Source organism: Lonchura striata, chromosome 6, assembly GCF_050655825.1.
Source record: "Lonchura striata isolate lonStrDom1 chromosome 6, ASM5065582v1, whole genome shotgun sequence".
In the NCBI taxonomy this organism is placed as follows: domain Eukaryota; kingdom Metazoa; phylum Chordata; class Aves; order Passeriformes; family Estrildidae; genus Lonchura; species Lonchura striata.
The window spans coordinates 17,872,068-17,890,848 of NC_140708.1; the positions used below are offsets into that span (position 1 = coordinate 17,872,068).

At 36.1% G+C, this 18,781-nt stretch overlaps 1 long non-coding RNA gene across 1 annotated transcript in view; it reads right to left on the reverse strand.

Annotated features, from left to right (window-relative positions):
• LOC110468636 (uncharacterized) overlaps nt 1-18,781 on the reverse strand; it is a 495,198-nt gene that overhangs the window by 263,813 nt on the left and 212,604 nt on the right. The window contains exon 4 of the long non-coding RNA XR_014956117.1: nt 11,507-11,554. This is a non-coding gene — a long non-coding RNA (uncharacterized LOC110468636). The remainder of the gene's footprint in view (nt 1-11,506; nt 11,555-18,781) is intronic.

Genomic DNA, 18,781 nt, shown 5'->3' on the forward strand with positions numbered 1-18,781 from the left:
CTTTTCTGCATTATTTCTTGCTTATTATTCATAATGAATTTAAGATCATGAAACCCATGTTTTTGTCTGCTGTTTCAATGAATTATAATGCAACATTACTGTTTCATTCCCTCTCTGCCAACAAATCTCATAGAAAACTTGTGCAGAGTCTCTGTTGTTGAAGTCAAGTAATGGTTAGAAGGAAAGAACTGTAACTGCAGTAGCAGTACAGATGCCTAATTCTGAGCAGCTTGGTACTCAGGTATTTGATTATAGCTTAGAGATGATGCAAAGCTTTGTTCTTACTTCAAAATTATGCCAGGAATCAGGATATGATATTATATAATTTAAAGGAAAGAAATTTTAAATAACAAAAGAACTCCTATAAACAACTCCACTGATAGCAGAAGAATGCATGCTCTTATTACACAGTCTAAATCTAAAAATCTATCCAAAAAAAGCCTATCAAAAATATCTCTTCTAAGTCATTCTAGATTATTCGGATTTACCTATCATTGAACCTGCTGATCAAGATTAATTAAATATACTAGATAGGAGTGAAACTGTAATAAGGAGAGTTTTGAAATAATGTTCCATGTGTTTAGAAAGTGTTAACACACTAATGGGCTAAAGTTCCCCTATGGTCCACATTGCCCTAACAAAAATCTGATAAAGGCTGACAGTCAGGTCTCTCTCTGCTAAGGTAATTTTGCCTAAGCTGAATTAACTAAGACCAATGATCAAAAATGTGAAAATATCAAGAACCCGTTGGGTCACTTACCTCAAAGTTGCAGAGAGGAATTGCATACCCAGGAGGAATCATCCCCCCAGCTGTCTAGAGACATACCATTTCCACAAGTACTCTCCCTGAAGGTAAGGCCAGGACATGCTGGAAAGGCTCTGGAAGAGCAATCTACCCTTTGGCAGCACTTATCCTACACATCATTCTCAAGGGAGACATTGATATGTTTTACTACAAAGAGAGCCTGGGATCCATCTATCATACACTGTGAGAAAATAGAGAGGCAGGACCAAAATTTATAGCATACCACCCATGCAGACACACAATCCACCCTGGAAGAACACTTCAGAAACAGAGAAGAATCCAAGCCCCTTGGTATTTTCACAAAAGTACTGTGGTAACAAGTTGGAGAGGAAAAGGGCTTTTTATGGTGAAGGTGAGCAAGGATGGTGCCTATTTAAGGCAATAAGGGCAGGTGCACTTTACAGTCCATGCACAATGCTTAAAATATGTCATCCCAATTACAGGAATATTTGGATAAATCATTCTCAGTGAACATCCCTACAGCTCTCCAACCTTAGCTTATTATTGTAAGCATAAAATAAAAGTAGATTTACTTTAAGTGAAATAGATTTAGTATCACATTAAAGTGTACTAAATCAGTTTTAGAAAAAAACACATTTTTCCCTTAACATCATGGGCAGATTGCAGGTTAACAGAGGAAGAATTTTTTAAAAATGTGAAATACATTAACAACCCATACTTCACCTTACTGATGAACATGATCTGGTCTAGACCACAATGGTTCTTATCAGAAATTTGAAATGCATCTTGGCCTAATATCATACAAATTCCCTTTGAATGCAAAATTATTTTAATCAGAAGAAAGTCAGTTTAATATAGATTGATTTCCTGATAGTGGACTTATTAGTTGAGTATTTATTTATTCCTTCTTCATGACTATTTGCTAAAGAAAGAGAAAAAACTAATACCTAGTCAAGTATAATATTTGCATACATGTTTAATAATTTTTTTCCCCTAGAAATTTTACCCAGTACACCTTGGGGTAGTTGCAGAATTTTGTCAGAGAGAGAAGACTATTCTCCCCAGCCCTGTTTCTTCTCCATCACCCACTTAGATCTTGGACCTGCAGGCCCAATTGGTAGGGGCAAGTCTACTTTGTTTCCTTCTCTATCAGGAGTGCTAAACTTCCTGAAGGTGGAAAGCAGGCTTGCAATGAGAGCACACTTGCTCTAATTCCACTTTTATAGAAATGAGAAACTAGCTGTGCTGAAATTGTAGATTATAAACATTGTGTTCTATATTGTGCCATCAGATTTCAAGCAGATGGCCCAGTTTATTCAGCAGATGTCCGGGTAGCATGATCTATTCCAGTGTTTGGCTACAAATAAACTGATGAGGTTGACCAACTCTAAAGGAATTCATGAAAACTTCTCATGTTCAGAATAGTTTTCAACAGGAATATTTATATATTACTAGCTTTCCCATGTGAAAACATACATATATATTTATATACTGCCTCCATTCATGATCTCATAGCTTTTTAGACATATATTAGCTTTTCTCTTCTAGAACAAAGTGCCATCATCTTTGAAAGTCTCAGCTGAAAAATGTAGGAGTGAAAATTATACTATGAATTTTTTATGATCATATCCTATTTGGTGTAAAGTTCAAAGGTCTATAAATATTCAAAGATATGTAGAATTCTGTAGAATGTATTTCTTGGTTATATTCAGATCTGATAAAAAAACATTTGTGGCATGAACTAGAAGTGATTTTCAAAATGTGTTGTATTAATTCCCTGCTCATAATGGTAGATAAGAACAAGGGACTAGAACTTTTCAAGTTTGTATACTTATAACTTTTACTTTTGAATAAAGTCCTCTGTAGAACTGCTAGCAGATGAATATTTTCTTTTAATGGCTGAACTGAGAGCTACAAAAGAATAGACACTGCCAGTAACCAGGAGCTAAGCATACAAACAGAATGGAAACAGAACTTCAGAACCAAGTCAGCAGAGCTCTGCTGACAGCAAATTTTCTGCCATGTAAACATCTGGTCAGTCATCTAAAAATTTCTTCCAGTAGCAGAAGTAGCACCTAAAGAAGGAATTATTTATTTCAACAAGATTAGGATAAATGGTGGTTATATTTTCATAATCATAATGACAACAACAGTAATTTAAAAACATTTCCTAAGTATTTTAGAACTTCTTTTATTCCAATAATCTAAAGCTTGGGAATGTATTGATACTTGACCTTTTTGTGCATGCATTTGATTTTGCCAACTTCCTTACATGGTTGTATTTTAGAGTTTGATATAAACACAAAAAATTTAGTTCAGCCTCTGATGTAACAATTACAGTTTGTAAATAACTTAGTTTTAGAGCATTTATAATTCATGGCATTAGATGCAGCTAGAATATAAATGCAAATATTTTAGAGAATCTATATTTTAAAAATTTTTAAATTAAGCATATTCTTAAGTTTGTCAATGAACTGTTCCTTATAGCTGTCATACACTTCACTTGCAGAGGAATTAGAGCTAGGGGAATAGGAAATGGGAATCCTTACAATATAAAATACATTGTTTGCAATACAACTTTATATGTTATTGCATGTGTGGATCACTCATCCCCAAAGAAACTTGAAAACAGAATTGAGCTAATAGATATAATGGCCACACCTATAAATGTGTTACAGGTTTACAAGAATCCCACACAAAACTGAGAAATTACCCTCCTGAAAACTGATACCAGTTATAATAAAATACATATGCAAAATTCTCTGCAGGCTAAATAACACCCAAAACTCCAAATATTTTACTCTGATGAAAACTCACTAAACCCTGTTTCAGAAGCATTTTAATGCAGGCAGATTACTTCTGGGCTCATACTTCTGTTCTGCAAGATTTGTGGTATGATTTCATACAAACCTGGGCCTCTGCACTGCATTGCATTGCACAATGAGCACACACTAAAGCAATTTTACAGGCAAGTCAACCAGGTTCCTATGGATTAACAGGCACTTAAGCAATGAGGAACAATTTATATGCAAATTGTTTTTGATCAGAGACTCTTAACTGCAGCTCAGGTGAAACTGAAGTATGTGAATCCCTTTTTTGAATCCAGAACTCTGTCTTATGCTTTTCAGATCTACCCGCAGTGCACAGCAAAGCGACAACATAGTGCCATAACAAGCAGAAAACTATTTTGCAGTAGAGAAATACTGCAGTGAGCTTGAAAGTGAATCAAATAAAAAAAAAAATAAAGAAGAAAAAGAAGCAAAAACAAGTGAGAAGCATAAGTCTGGGAAAGCTGCTGCAAAGCAAAACAACAGGAGTGAATTACAGTTTGCTAAAGTAGCTTAAAGCAGCTTTAAAGAAGCAAAAGTCTGTCAGTGAGAGAACATTTCCCTACAACTCTGATCGTCAAGTTTAAAGCTCTAAGGCTGTCACCAAAAGGAACACAAGTTGTTACACCACAGAGACATTTTTAACTCGAGCTGCATTACAGTCTTGCTTTTCAGTTACAAGGTGTTTCATTCTGGTGCACAGAGGCTCATTTTTAACTACCAGAGGAGTATTTTTGTAGAGCTTGCTACTTTGACTTGTGATCAGACTTTTAGCCATGAGCTATACTGTCTCAGCTCTCATCCTTGCCTCCTCACTTTAAATTAACTCCTTAATTGCCACTGTACTCAAGTCAAAGCACCTTGGAGGGTACAAATGCTCTGTCTGAAAATGCCTTAACTCATCACTGCAAGATGAGAAAGATCTCAGGCATGCCCTAAGTAACATTCCTGTGCAGTTTTTAACTTTCAGTGCAGAATTATGTGAGTCTTCCTGCCTGTCATGGCACAGACCATACCAGGACACAACATATTTTGTCCCCTCTTGAGAAGTACTTGGAGGATGCCACTATTGTTAAGGCCTGAGCCTGAAGTGAGGTAGCCCCAGCAGGAAAATTAAAATAAAATAAAATATAAACATAGATAATGATTTTCACAGTCACGTTTTGAACACTTGCTACTCAAAATAATTCTGTTCCATCTGATCTTTTAATCAAGCTGTGAAGTTCAGCTTTGCAGCCATTCCCACTTCACCAGTATCATACCACAGGCAGGGGGTTCCCCTTTCAGCCCATGGGAGTTCTCACTTTCACTGGGATAACATGAGGGCTTGTGTTGTCCTCAAGGTCACTGAGATGTCTAAAAGGACAGACAGGAGACTAGAGGGATTTACCAGCAGCCTGACAATCAGTGATTTTGGTAGAGGTCAGACTACTAGATGGTTCTGAAAATCCCAGTTCAAGCCTGTTTCCAGTTATAGGTGCCTAAATCACTTTAAAATAGGATTGCATATGAGTCACAATAAGGTCATTTAAGGAGATAAAGTAAGCTTTAAGTGGCATATGGCTATAAAGACAACAAAAGCAGCTGTGAAATTATAACAGCTTTGGACATGAACTACAATAGTTAGGATGCTTTTAAACTGCCCTTTTAGATAAAATAGAGATTAATAAAACAACATCAATAAAAACCATCAAAAAGTTCTCTTCTAAGTAGAAATCTATGACCAGAATTTTAGAAGTCACAATAATTAACATTTTCTTCAAAAGAACTAATTGCACACTATTTTTCTTTTATTTACATGTTACTAAAGAAATTGTTTGGATTGAATTTTAAAGTAAGCATCAAATCATGAGTCGGACAAAGAAACTGTGCTGATGAGGTTGTAATGTGCTATGTTCAGGAAAAACAGCTCTGGTTATCCAGTAGTTCTCAAAGTCAGTAAAGTCGTTTGGTGATACAAAAAATACACAGTGAAGTTTGGACAAAACCTGGGGTTCCAGAGTACTTCCCACCATCTCCAGGAGCCATTCCTCACTCAGCTTTTCCTCTTGGAATGATGACTCCTACTACTGTTCAGCTGCTTCCACTGTCCCTACTGTTATATTTATGTACATTTAGCTTTTCCTTGTGTTTACATGAAATTCCTAATTATTTTGCCATCAAGTTTGAATTCTCTTCTTCACCAGCATGGTTTGTCTCAGATTTTGATAATGCAACAAACTTGGAGGAGAAGCCCCCAAAGTTCAGAAAAATGCCTTTGTGGTCTTACCAGCTGCAACTAATGAACCCTTCCTCCATTGCTGATCACTGCTGCTCTGTTCTGCCCATACTGCTTTTTGTACAGTTATATTGCAAAGTAGAAATGATTTATTTATTTAAGGTCAGAGACACTCTTTATTTTTGTAGAGGGTTGATGTTTTTGCTTAGTTGTTTTTCTAAAACCAGAAACCTTCTAGCAGTTTGGTTTGCAGTCTAATCTCAAAAGCTGTTGTAGCAGTGCAATTGAAAAGGCAATGAATTCCTGCACTGAAATGAATGTCTGGGGGCAGAGAGAGGTGGGAATGTCTAATCTGGCTTCCTTCCCAGAATTGACATGACACAAATATGTTGTTTTCAGTGAAGCAAAATGCGGAGCCTCTAGGTAAATATTCGTATTTATTTTGGGTAGAAGGGTAATTTCTAGTCAGGCTAAGGGTCTACTGAAGTGTGTAATAATTAACAGAAGACTTATAAAGATAGAAAAGTTAAACTTTTTTTCCCCATAAAATACTGCTCTTACCAGTCATCAGCTTGATTTGAAACAAACTTCAAGGAATAATAACTTAAGTTTATCATAGAGGTCACAAATCCTAATTTTTCAAAGAATTTAGAAAACTGGAGCATTTTGTAAAAATCTAGATCTATAATAGTTTTAATTTTCAGATAAATATTTAAGACTGAATTTTTAAACATTTTGACAACTAAAAACCATGGGTTTAGAAGTTGTTTTGAAATAAACTTAAATTTTGTTTTGAGATTTTTTTCATCCCATATGCATGATCTACATAATTCAAAAATACAGCCACAGATGAATAGTAAAAATTATTATTACGGTTATAAAGTATACAAAGTATAGCCTCCGGATATGCAACCAGATTTGGATAATCTTATTGAGAGAAGTTACAACTTATTCTTCCTACTTAAAAACCTGAAAACAATAACCAGGCAAACAAACACTCTAAGACTCATTTAGCATTTCTCATCAAACTACTGAAAACAGTGTACAAACAGCTATAGAAATCTGAATAAAGATGGCATCATTTTTACCAGATAACCAAGTAATTAATAATGATTTGTAATTTTGGTTTTGTAAATGTACACCCAATTTCATTTTCCCACTAAATACTTCTGGTACAAGTGTAGAACAAAACATAAAATACATTAAAAGGCTACAGATCCAAGTGGAGTCTTTAATGATTCAGTAACATCTTGACACAATTACCTGAAGTGCAATATTATCAAAACACACAAATTCAGGGATTACCCTGCCTTCTCTGTACAGTCTACAGTTATCTTGTAATCACTTGATTTGAATGAAGCCTCAATCTGATAACACATTCAACTCATTGAAGCTAAAGTGCTTAAATCCATTAAGCTTGCTCTAAAATGCAAGGCAATTATTAATAATTATTGGTGTTTTTGTTGTAAAAAAATTATTTTCATTTGGCTGGTATGTAATGACAATGCACTATGCCACTTCTATTTCTATTTCTTTTACTTAGTTTACCTGAATCTGTCAGGATCCATAGAATTCAAAACAGACTTTGCTTTTAAACAGGCCTGCTTCTCCTCCACATGTACTTGCTATCAATTTCTAACAAAAATAAGACTTAAATGAAAAGTTATTAAATGAAAGAATAAATTTAGCTTTTTTAATTATATTTTTATACCTCTAATACCTAAAGTATTAGAAAATTTAAGCTTCAGTTGCTTTTCTTAAAAAACACTTCATGAAGTTCATATGAAACCCAGCTCCACTGAAATAAATAACAAGGCACCATTTACCTCTAGTAACCATTTTTCACACAATCAAACTCACTTATTTTCTATTTTGTCCACTTGCTTCTGTGCTCAAGTATTTAGATTTTACACATAAAATAAACTCTTTTTAATTTAATTATTTTTAAAGACCTGTTTTATTATAATTTTACCTCTGGGGGAGTTTTCGTTTTTCATTATCTGGCTGGTAACAAGTCCAGCATTAGGTTGGAAATTTCTTCCCCTGGAACCTGACTGTATCATGTTTGCTCTACATTTCTTGGTTGTAATGGGAATCAGATCATCAGTAATTACACGATCAAATATATTAGCCAGAAACATGTCCTTTCATCCAATGTCATATCAAACATTAAAATTATAGTTTAAATTCCAGAAATTTGCAACATTTCCCCTGAGTGATTGAACTCTCCTGCTCACACTTTCAAACCAATTTTTATGAGTCCTTTAATGGCAGATGCATACAGAAAAATAGTATCTTAGAAAGCTGATGCAAAGATCCCAAACCCTGCTCATGGAACCACATCACTTATAGATTCATTGGAAAAGAACCCCAAGATCACCGAGTTGAGCCTTTCTGAAAATTTATTTTCATTTCTAGAGGAATGGGTGGTTGAGCATTTAAGCTCCTGAAACATTGTGGTGCAGAGAGCCATGTGCTGCTGGACGTGCACACTTGCAGGGGTATGAGCTTCAGCACTCCCATCTACTCCTGGAGCATTTCCTGGGATCACCTGCTTCTCTAGGTTTCCTGAGCCCACCAGGAAGCCTTTCCTTTATTTGGAGAACTTTGAGTCTCTGTCTTTTCTGGCTCATAAATTTCAGGACTTCTAGAAAATTATTTATCTTAGAGATTCTTATTCCTCTTTCAGATTAGATTTGAAAGCAACAATGGCATTAAAAATTAACAGTGGATCACTGGCAGACATAGGCAATATGGATACATAAACATTCCCATAGAAAACAAAGTTAAAATCTATATAATGTGGGCTTATTAATTGATTCAGTCAGGATCCCTTATTACACATCTATCTGTGCATCTGATATTGCTCATGAAATTTTGGCATCAGTGTCATGATAGTCTAGCTCCCATTACCTTCACTGAAGATAGCTGTGGACTATGCTGAAGGGAAAAAAGGTCCTACTGTATCAAAGAGAACTTGTCTGGATCAGAAAAAAAATAACGGTCTTATATTCTAAGCTAGCTTATTTTAATATATAGCTAAACAAGCAATTATCTTTAAATGAATTTCATTCATTTCTGGCAAATCATAAAAGAGAAATAAAAAGGTGGAGATGCCATAACCAGGAGTGCTCGGGCTCTGCCCTGAGTGAGGAAATACAGAAGTCCTGAAAACCAATAAAGGGAGTCAAGCCAACATGTTTTTATGCCTGTCAGCCAAGTATTTATACATTTTCCACCTAAGGTGATGAATCTATAACCTCGAAGTGTAGCACAGTGTAACCATATCCTATTTCCATACAACATCTTTGAACTTAGGCTGAACTCTGTTCAGGAGTTTTCCATAGAGAAAAGAAACTCCATTTACATTGATCCTCCTAGCATCTATTCTCTTCAGAGCAATGGGTTGTGCATTCTTGGTAGGCCTAGAGAGACAACTTTTTTCCTACATGGTATTTACATAAACAGAATGAGCTGTAAATTTCCAAGACCACAAAGGATTTCTTAATGAACTTGCCTTCAAAACACAGTTTTTACAGGTAGCAATGCTTCCAATAATTCCACATCAGCTGTTTATCAGAATATTTTATATTGAAATATGACAATTTGAAGTGATTTCTCCTACATATTTACTCTAATATCAGACACAAAATGCTGACAATTTTTTCATGTGAAACCAACTGGCTCTTGACTTACATCTACAGCAATGACTGAAATTGAAGCAACACAATTCACGGGTTTTAATTGTAATTATATTAATTGCAAAACATTCAATTTATATAAATAATTTTAATTTTATTTTTATTTGTAATTTTAATAACTTTTCCAAAAGAAAAGCTGGCTCTTTTTGGGTATAATTTGATATTTTCCTCTGCTGACTTTATTTTATTTATTTCCTCTGTGGCCTGTATTTAACTCAGGGGTTTTACCTGACAACTTTGTGTTTACTTAATTTCTAATGTTTAGCTATATTAGAAAAATTAGCTTAGAAAATACATAAGACAATAACTTTTCAAATTTGGATAAGGATGGGGTTTTTGAAGTTTATATGTATCCATAATCTTCAGATAGAAAGTGGAATCTGTTTAAGATAAACAAAACAAGCATTTTGAAATTTTATTTGGTAAATAAAGTTGTTTTAAATCTATCTGGTTCCTTAGATACTTGAAGTATTAATAAACTAATTTTCAGTGTAAATTCAATTTAAGTAACATGAGTATTTTTCTGCATTTAGTGATTTAAACATATTACTTCATTCTTCCAGGACTTTAGGACACAGATTGTAAGATGCAGGGGAATAGTTGTTGCTTTTTCTATTCTCCCAACTGAATTTTAATTTTGAAATTAATTAATTATAAACTACCTGCAAAAACCCCAGAACACTAAAATATTCACACACATGGGGAAGGCAGTGTTTCTATTAACAGCTGGCTTAATATTTCAACAAACTAATTCCAGAAAATAACTGGCAGAATATCTAGGCTGCTCTTATTATTTTCAAAGGAAAATTGTTCTAATAGTTTGCAGCAAATATATTCATTATATAGATTACTTTAAATTCTAAGTGTATATATTTAAACTACTAAATACATGTTTAGAAAGTCAATTAAAACAGATGTCTTTTTTATCTACCCTTGAATGAAAAATATAACATCTGACTCTTAAGTCTTGGAGGGAAATCCAAAAGTGGTTACATTATGGACTGTGACAAACCCACTGGTCAAAAATTAAATCCATGAAGTGCAAAAATTAATATCTTGTATTTACATAAGTAGCCTTTCATCTCAAAGAATCCTGAAGCACTTTGCACATACCCCTGAAATATATCTTCACAAACCTTGAGATTCTTGCAAGAGTTTAAAGAGAACCAGTAAAAATTAGCCACTTATCCAGCATCTCCTTTTCACCACATAATTATCAGTGACTTCTTCAACAATTCCAAAAAGCAAATTCAAAAACTCTTCCCATCGTAGCACAGGAAATTGAAAGCATCTCACAAATTAAAATTTCTCTGGGGCCACCTGACAAACTCTTCTTTGATCTCCCCTTCCCCTTGTAGACCATACAGCCCTTAGTCCTCAAATAAGAAACATCAGCTTTTTCATCTCCAGTCTCTGCAGTGGTAGCTGATGCATTGATTCTGTGCCTTATGGCATTGTCAGCTTTATATTGTTCCTATTACACAATGATTTACAAAATTGTTCAGTGAAAAGACACTTCTCTATCTTTATTTGTGTTTGATGACTACACTGTATAGAGTGTGAGATTGAAAAGTTCTGACTGATTGGTGAGGAGCTTTATCATTCATTTGCTTACCCAGGATCTGCTTCTTTAAGAAAGTAGAGTCAGAGATTAATGGATTTTATAATTTACCAGTGGACAAATGGGTTATAAGTATTGTTCTTGCAGAGGACTCTATTACACTGTGCCCACACAGCAGTTGTCACTCTGTCCTTTCCTCTGTCTATCAAGTCTAGAAGCTCATCTCCTGCAGTGGCCAAACACTTCATCATACATCAAACACCTCAGATAATTACAAAGTAAGCAAAATTTTCTTTCAGACCCCTGCAGCAGCTGAAATCTGCTTACAGATGTCTCACTAATTCTAATGACAGTGTAGATTTTGCTCAGGATGGTTTTCAAGTTATTACCATCTGAATATAAAATTTAGGACAGTCATGGCTTCACACCCACCTGCAGCCAGTCACCACACACCACGCACTGACTCCCTCACCAGCAGGCCTAGGGAGAGAATAGAAAGGGTAAAAGACTGTGGTAGAGATAAAGTCAGTTTAATGAGGAAAGCAAAAGCTGCACACACAAGCAAAGCACAACACGGAATTAATGCTGCTTTCCATGAGGAGGCAAATGTTCATCCATGTCCAGGAGCGTAGGGCCTCATCACACGTAATGGTGACTTGGGAGGGAAAACACTGTAACTCCAAATGTTCCCTCCTTCCTCCATCCACTTTTTATACAGAGCACGTGTCACATGGTCTGGGATATCCCTTTGCCATTTTGGGTCATCTGTTCTGGCTGTGTCTCCTCCCAGCCTCCCATGTACCCCCAGTGTCATCACCAGCACGGCAGTACAAAAAGCAGAAAGACCTTGGCTCTGCCCAAGCCCTGCTCAGCAACAACAAAAACACCTCTGTATTACCAACTCTGTGCTCAGCACAAAGTGCAGCCCCATACCAGCCACTGTGAAGAAAATTAACCCTATCCAGCCAAAACCAGCACAAAGCTCCACAGTGCCTTGCACTTCCCATAGAAAGAAATGCGGGAAGAGAAGCAAGACACTTTTCTGGTATCACCTGCTAAGCAACATGCACATCTGCAGTTCTCATGCACTTCTTAGTGCACGTCATGCTCTAGTTAGTCAGGTACTTCTTCCCTACAGTCTGCAAAACTACGCCTTCGGGAGAAAAAAAAAAGAGTAAATTACTTTTATTTCTTTTTAGAATTCCACTGAGATACTTAATAACATTAGGGCCTTAAAAAGTAATGATTCAAGTTTTCAAAAGAATTTGATCAGAGCTGTGACAAAACTGACTAAACACAACAGCCAATCGTTAGGCTTACTGTAGTTCTGCCTCATATCTGGCATGATCCCACATTACCCCAAAAACCTCTGGGCTCGGGAGTAATGGAACCATTGCAGATATCTTTTTTGAGTCTCACAGTGATGAACCAAATGTTATTTTGCTTTTTAGTATTTGACTTTCCATCTCAGGTCAGTGGTCTAACATCAATCAGACTCAAGAGAGTAACTGGAAGTGACATAATTTGCAAAATATACCCTTCAGCACAATGAAAATTATGTAGTTAAATAAAAACAAACAGGCTGCTGGGTAATTGGGAGCTGAACTTATTTATTACAAATTGAATGACTCCACAGATCTTCTAAAATGTAGCTTCTGAGCATAACTAGAAAATGCAAAGGCATCACTGCTATGTGCAGTGGGCTGTGTACTCACTTCTCAGGGTAAGGGTATGCTGGGATCATCAAAAGACTCACAAAGGAGCTCCAAACTTTGTTTTGCACCTTGCCCTACCCAGTTACTAAGACCCCATCAAAAGGGCAGCAGTATGAGAGCTACCTTTTCCCTGGCCTTAAATGGCTGTTCCAGCAGCTGAAGCTTGCTCAACAGTCAGGAAAAATCTGGTCTGCTCCTGCTCTGAGCATAAGAAGGTAGAGAAGTGGTGCTGGGAGGGATTGTTCTGGCATCTAACAACTGGAATATGCTCTTATGCTCAGAACATCCTTTACCAGTCCATTAAACTGACCACAAGGAAATAATTCCATATGTACAGCCCTAGAAATCAGTTGTCTATTCCAACTTGATTATAATTCAGATAGTTTTTATACAACAAACTGTTGACATTGCCATCTCCTTATTTTATTACCCTAGCAAAGTGGTTTTCATCTATATCTGTTTGGAATGAATTTTCACTTTGAAAACTATAACCAGTTTCAAACTAGAACAGGAAATTTACAAACACCTACAAACACTCGGAGAAAGCAGACAAAGTGTGCTGTTTCATGGTAAGACAGAGTCAAGTCTTAATGGAATGAAAATGTAGCAGAAAACAAACCAAGAGAACTCAAAAATTTGGTGACATTCTCTTTAATACCAGGGCAAAAGTTGTATTGTCAAAGAATCTTTTGTCAAATGAGAATAATGGAACGAAAAGAAGCTACCAGTCAAATGAAACTACTGGCAAAATTATGACAGTCCTGTGCCATGGAATATTTTAATATAAACACCAAGCTACTTACAAAAAACTAACAATGAACTAATAATACAATGGAGAAGAATATAATGCTGAGATATTAAGGGGCCATTCCAGAACAGGCTCCTGTATCATGCCAGAGTTTTCATTTATAAAGGTTATTTTTCCTCAGAGTAGTTTGACCTGTCTCTCAACAAGGTCTCTTTCTCCCTTTGCCATGCTGCTGCTTTCTAACGACTTTCTGAACACAGCACGTTTTAGCAAACTTCTTGAATATTTTACCAGTAGTGCTGCCATCTTCACCACTTGTAACAAAGACATCCCAAAATATCTTGTGTTGGATCTTTCTAGAAAATATTGCAATAGTTGGCTTTGGATGAGAAGATTTTTCCTGTCCATTAAGAGAAATCAGAGGATTCTCCATGTGAAGCTGTATTTGTATTGGCTGTATTTAAATATAGGTCCTATTTACACCTCCTTATTTCAGCCAAGTAAATGTCATACAACTGTATGCATTTTAAGACACCTGCTATTTTCACACAAATTATACAGAAGTAAAAACATGGGTAGGGAGGCAGATTTACTTTTTCTTAACATCAGCCACATGCTAGGCTCTGATATTTAAGCTTCCCTTTGAAGCTACTATACTGATTTAGTAGAAATAGTTAGTAGTTCTGATTTAATATGCAAATGACATTGAGATCTAGCCTGAAAACCAGTAACATTCTAGTCCCATTCATAGCACATCCCCAGGGAAAAAAAGTCTGTCATAAAGGAATGAGAAAGAGTTCTGGATTAGGGAATGAAAAGAATATTGTGCTTCAGTGTTAAATGGTTTCTAACAGAAACCAGCTTTGGTAATTTCATTATAACAGTTCAAGGGATTTTCTCCAAACTTTTTTCTTGCTGCTGTAGCTACACCATTAACTATGAAGACACTTCAGACTTGAATCTTAGTGTGAATAGGCTACAATGCAGACTATTGCATGTTACCTTTTTTTTCATTTTCTAACATGTAAAAAGGCAAATTTATCATCCATCCTTAAATGTTTTTTGATCAAATTCAGTTATGTTAGATACAGGTTGAATGGTATCTTTTGAGAAAATGTTAGTTTAATTTCCTACTGGTACTGGGTTTAGAAAGATACCAGCTTGAATTGTTGCATTTGGAATAAACCTCTATATTCAGCAGAAGATGAGGGAAAGAAAACAGAATAGGCACCAGCTGAAATCCAGTGACAGATATAAACCAGAAGGACTAAACCTTTTGATCAGCAGTTTTGTTTGCTGAAAAAAAAAAAAGTGTGAGAACCTCTCAAAATCTTTTTTACTGCTTTCCCATGTTTTTCAGAGTTATGTGATTCATCTCAGTGAAGGCCTGCTTTAGAGAACGACAATGTTTACAGCTAGATGAAAGGTGGCAAGACCACAGAAGCACAACTCTGTGAGTCAGAAAAATATTTTGGATCCACCATTTACTTGCCCTGCGTTTATTTATCTCTGTATGAACAATATTTGATTTCAATGATGACAAAGGACATACATTTGAGGCTCACACCAGTATTCATTCCGTGAGGAGCTAAACTTGGTTTTGGTGCCAGCAGCTGCCTACTTCAAGAAACTCTTAAAACTTACATAATTCTGTCATATTTTTTCTTTTCAAAGGGAAAAAAACATCCAACATATTCATAAGCTCAGCACACTGTGTCAAAAGCATAATAAATCGATCTTATTCTCCCCCTCTTTGTTAGCCACACTTAACCAGTCATAGCACAAAAATATTGCCATGGCAACATATACTGATGGCAACAACAAGTAGCAAAGACATGGAGAAAACATCATTTATGTACAGTCCAGAGGCTTTTACTCACTTGAAACATTGCTGAGAGATTCTGAATAACAAATTAAAATTAGCAAATTTTCAACAGCAGAAGAGAGAAAAACAACTCAGGGATCTTTTCAAAGAATACTCTTCTCAGACTTTTTCCATCTTTATGCACTTGTAACCCCATTTCTCTCACTCTCCCCTGCTGTGGAATGCAGAAACTTTCTGTATCTGCCACCTGGTATGTAAATCAAGAGTGCTCATGATGTTGCATACGTTCCAAAAACTGGAAATACATTTAGTTGTGAAACTCTAACATCTAGGTGAGAAAATATGCCTGCCGAAAGCAACACAGTAACTGATATTTTTATGTAGAAAACAGATCTGCCCAAGAGCTGATATGCTAGAGGGCAGGGCAAATTCTAGTGAGATTTATGCATTTTATAACCCAAATGTAACTCAGAAAACCAATTTCTGACAAGCTATGATGGCAACTTGGTAGATTGCTTTCACTGTTGTTATTCAAAAAGAGAAAACCGGATGCTTGATCTTAATGAAGATCTTCTGAAACCAGACAGGTCTTAATGGATATAAAAATAGCAGCAGAGAAAAAAAAAAAAAATTCAAAAATTTCTTCATAGCCTTATCAGGAACTATCTCCAGTCAGGATGCAGATGTACAGAGGTGACACAGACATTGGCAGCATCAGGTTAGCACAAGATAACAAACCAGTACATCTGGATGTCTCAGTACGGATTTCAGGACAGCAAAGCACTGTTTGTGTTAGGAATGTAATACCCTGCACATACCTGATATCTCTCAGCACAGATTGCTGAATGACTGCAGGGCCTGCAAAGGTCAATTTGGCACAGAGGCCTTTATAGGAATATTAATTGCAATGGTGGTTTCTGCGTAAGTCAACAATCTCATTGCTGTCACTGAAAAAAAATGAAGTAATGCCCAAAGTATTCCAATAACTTACAGACTGGAACCTAGATCTGTTGCCATTCCTATTATTTTTACAACTCTAAAAGGAAGATCACACAAAAATTATTCTTATTAGTCTTGGATCTGAACATCAATACAGAAGAAACACCTGACACCAAAGCCAAGTGTACTATTTAGGGATAATCAGAAGTCATGCAGTTCCCAAAACCAACAAAAATATTTCTCTCTCTCTCGCTTATTTGCTTGCTATGGGGAATAATGAGTTCTCAGTGGGTGGAATTATGATGTTTGACTTGGCAATGCAGTGGAAGCATCACACTGTTTATAATGAAGGCCCAAAGTGTTGTTTCTATTATTGGTAGCTGGTTATGTCACCAGAATATTCTCACATGTCAAGAGCAGGTGTCCCCACTGCTGATTATGAGTAAAATCATTAGCAGCCAGAATTGGATTTTAAAGGAAAGAAGCAGCAAGTGACTAACTCTTGCGCCTCCAAGTAATAGAATGTATCTGGGATCACTTAGCTGCAAAAAGGAAGTGAAAGTTCTATCAAAACTAGAGGGAGGAGAAACCAAACTTGCATACAAAAAAACTAGCTGTGGGAATGAGAAAGAAAGGCAGGAATAAGAAAACTGAGAGGGGAGCTTGAATGGAGAACAAAGGACTACTTAAATCCCTTCAGTATATAGTTAAAAGTAATAGAGAGACCAAGTGAATTCCAGATCCCTGAAAATCAAATTCAGTTCCTAAAATACAAGCCCAGATGTTTGACTGGTGTAAATAAATGCAGATTCATTGGTCCAGAGGGAACAGTATCAATGTATACCAGCTGAGGTTTTGGCAAATCCACCTTCTGAGGTTCAATCAACACTCACAGGTTCTCAGGTCAGTGGACAGAGATTTGAAAGATTCATTCCCAACATACTGTGATGACAAACAGATAAAATAACCATTTGTGAGATAATGAGGAGATCATTGCTCACCACAATCATTCTTCACTTCATTTTTCATGCTAAAAAATTTTACATACTAATATCACCACACCCATATTTTGGCAGACTCCACTGAATCTTGCCTGTCAGCTTCTTTCTATGACGTACCAAATAAGTTATGTACATGGTACTGCAGAATGAATTTCAGATAATTATTGTCCTCAAAGAAGTACAGTTGATTTGAATTATTTTAAGAAAGAAAATATGATCTGTATCAACAGGCCTATAAAAAGGCATCTTCCCAATGCATTAGCAGCAGAGATCTGTCTTTTGTGTCATGACTGTAGGTCTGATGTTGGCTTGGAGTAACAGTTACAAGCAGAAAGGGAGTATTTCAGTCTCACACATTGATTTAACTCTTGGACTCTGCCCTGAGAATGCAAATTAAGCTACTGTTGGAGTGAATGACATCTGTGCAACTCGTAAAATCGCACATGTAACTGAACAAATACCATTGACTTCTGTCAAATCAGCAACAACTCATTAGGAACAACAAATAGCAATGAATTCTGACCTAAGACATGGAAAACATCAAGTCCTGTGGCATCGTTTCCCAGGCCTTACATGCTCAGAGAAGCCTAACAACTTGATCAAGGATATGATGGATAGCAAAGTGCTATCAGGGTCAATTCTCTGCTAGCTCCCACCAGCACATCTGATTATTCCCCAGAAGGGAAATCACTCTGTGTAAGGTATTGCTCTGCATAGCATGGTGTTTATTTCTCTAACTTTAGATTTGTAGACAAAGTGAACACAGGGAGTGGAAAATAGGGAAAATAAGAACTATTATACATAACATGTTAAGGGAGATGAGAGAGTAGAGGCACTTTTAGCTCCTAAAGGTAGTTTCTTGTGGTTTTTTCACTTTCTTGTCTCAATCATCACCAACAAAAACATATTTCCTGAAGAGAAGTGAGGAAGATGTGGGGAACATAGCAAACCAGTGCAAGCTTTCTCCATGACAATGCTTCCAGGTAATGCAATATGACACTAATTTTAATTCAAGGCATAAGTCATAATAATCAGAACACATACTTGACATCTTAAAAAATGCCAAAGCTGAGCAAAATACTTGCTTTGGTATTATAGTAGGAAGTAGAAACATTTGGTTAAATAAAAATTTTGCTGGAGACAGTTGCATATGGAATATTCTGGAACCAAACTATTTTTTAAGAAAAAATTGCAGCTATAATACTTAACCATAAGCAAACCACAGTAATTTAAAACATCTAGTACAGACAGAAATGTGAATTGAATACTAGCAACATCTGGTTGGAAACATTTTGTTTCCATAGTTATTCCTAGTCAGTTTCTTTTAAGCACCTTGAGCAGGTGCTAGGCATCCCATTTGAAAATCAGTGCTTCTCATGCAAGAGGCACAACCTGAACTTCCACTGGAAAAGTAAGTTATGCAGTTAATTTGTGGTTTTTCTCCTTGCACAACTTCAGGAAGCACATTTTGCACCACTA